The following is a 2,265-nucleotide window of genomic DNA, read 5'->3' on the forward strand; positions in this document are numbered from 1 at the left end:
AAAAAAAAAAAAAAAAAAAAGCTTCTCAGGCTCACTTTGTACCTATTTATGCCCCAAACTTGGAATTTGTTGATTCTCTGAGGATTTGTGAGGAATTGGAAATGCATATCTGGGGATTGTGAGTGCCCATTTTTATGGGATAACATAGTTTCTAGGCCACTCTGCAGGCAGAAGATGTAGATAGATGAAAGATGGAGGCCGGGTGCGGTGGCTCACACCTGTAATCCAGCATTTTGGGAGGCCAAAGCGGGCAGATCGCTTTGGCTCAGGAGTTTGAGACCAGCCTGGCCAACATGGCCAAACCCTGTCTCTAATAAAAATTCAAAACATCGCTGTACGTGGAGGCAGGCACCTGTAATCCCAGCTACTCAGGAGGCTGAGGCAGGAGAATCACTTGAACCTGGGAGACGGAGGTTGCAGTAAGCCAGGATTGCACCACTGAACTCCAGCCCGGACGAGAGAGCAAGACTCAGTCTCAAAAAAAAAAAGAAAGCAATTATAAAACTACAGAATGAAGTTAAAGATAACTTTAGGGCCGGGCACTCTGGAAGACCGAGGTAGGCGGGGATCATGAGGTCAGGTGTTCCAGACCAGCCTGGTCAACATGTTGAAACCCCATCTCTACTGAAAATACAAAAATTAGCCGGGCGTGGTGGCATGTGCCTGTAATCCCAGGTACTCAGGAGGCTTAGGAGAATCACTTGAATCTGGGAGGCAGAGGTTGCAGTGAATGGAGATCATGACACTGCACTCCAGCCTGGGCAGCAGAACGCGACTCCTTCTCAATCAATCAATCAATCAATCAATAAAAAGATAACTTTATTGGTGACTAGGGTTGTGTCAAAAGAATTCAAAAGCCAACTTGAAGAGGCTTCCACTGGACAAAAAAGAAAAAACAATATTTTGAAATCAATCAGTACAATAACTGCAGTGAATTGAAATATAACAAACATGCCTAAATCCACAAATTTATTTTTAAATTTTTGTTTGTTATTGTTTGTTATAGAGATGAGGTCTCGCTATGTTGCCCAGGCTGGTCTTGAAGTTCTGGTCTCAAGTGATCTGTCTGCCTCAACCTTGCACAGTGCTGGAATTTCAAGTGTGACCTGCACTGCCCGGCCACTGAGATCTTAAAATTAGACTTTTATTTCCTTGAACATAGTAAGCGTTACAATCTGTGTCTGATAATTCCAACATCTGGAGCCCTTGTGTGTCTGTGTGTGTATGTGTGTGTACATGTTTCTGTAGTCTGTTGTTTCTATTGTTCTGGCTGCCCTGCTTTATTACATGCCTTGTGATATTTGATTGTTTTCTGGACATTTTATTTGAAAAAATACTTTTATGTATACTGTAAGACCTAAGGCACTATTATCTTACTCTAAACAGTTTCCGCTATTAGATATCTAAGGTACTTAACAGTTCAGACACATGGTTTGAAGTTCTGTGGCCACACAGAAAAATTCCTGGGAGTACAGTCCACCCCAACAAACAGAGTAAAATTCTTCAGTTTTCAACCCAGTATAGCAACTGTTACATAGCGTCTTCCATTTGGTGAATGGTAAGCTCCAACTCCCATTGCTCTAATGCATGAAGCCACCAAAAATACATCTCTGCCTTTCAGTGAATGCCCATGGATTAGAGTCTTGACAAACAGCAGAAGATGCTTCTCTAAAGTTTACCTTCCCAGTTGCTGAAGGACTTTCACCCATGTTCACTCTATCTCTCTCTTTTTTTTTTTTTTTTTTTGACACAGCGTCTCACCTTGTTACCCAGGCTAGAGTGCAGTGTCGCAATCTCAGCTTAGTGCAGCCTTGACCTCCCAGGTTCAAGAGATCCTCCTGCCTCAGCCCCCCAAGTAGCTGGGACTACAGGTGCATGCCACCACACCTGGCTGGGTTTTTTTGTTTTTGGTTTTTGGTTTTTTTTTTAAAGATGGGGTCTCACTATGTTACCCAGGCTGGTGTGAAACTCCTGGGCTCAAGTGATCTTCCCACCTCGGCCTCCCACCTGCTGGGATCATAGGCATGAGCCACTGCACCCAGCCCACTCTACTCTTGAGAATGACAAAAGCCAAGCTTTATGTCTCTGCTGTCTTTACTCACAAATATCCCTGGTTTAGAATCAACCCTAAGCCATCTATTTGAGCTCCAATCCTTTTCCCAGTTCTCTCCTGATAATTCTTCAGTGTCATACAAGGTCTTTGATACTTTTTAAATATTTTTATTTTATTTTATTTTATTTTATTTTTATTTTTTTATTTTTTTT

Source organism: Mandrillus leucophaeus, unplaced genomic scaffold (genome assembly GCF_000951045.1).
Source record: "Mandrillus leucophaeus isolate KB7577 unplaced genomic scaffold, Mleu.le_1.0 Scaffold29, whole genome shotgun sequence".
Taxonomy (NCBI): domain Eukaryota; kingdom Metazoa; phylum Chordata; class Mammalia; order Primates; family Cercopithecidae; genus Mandrillus; species Mandrillus leucophaeus.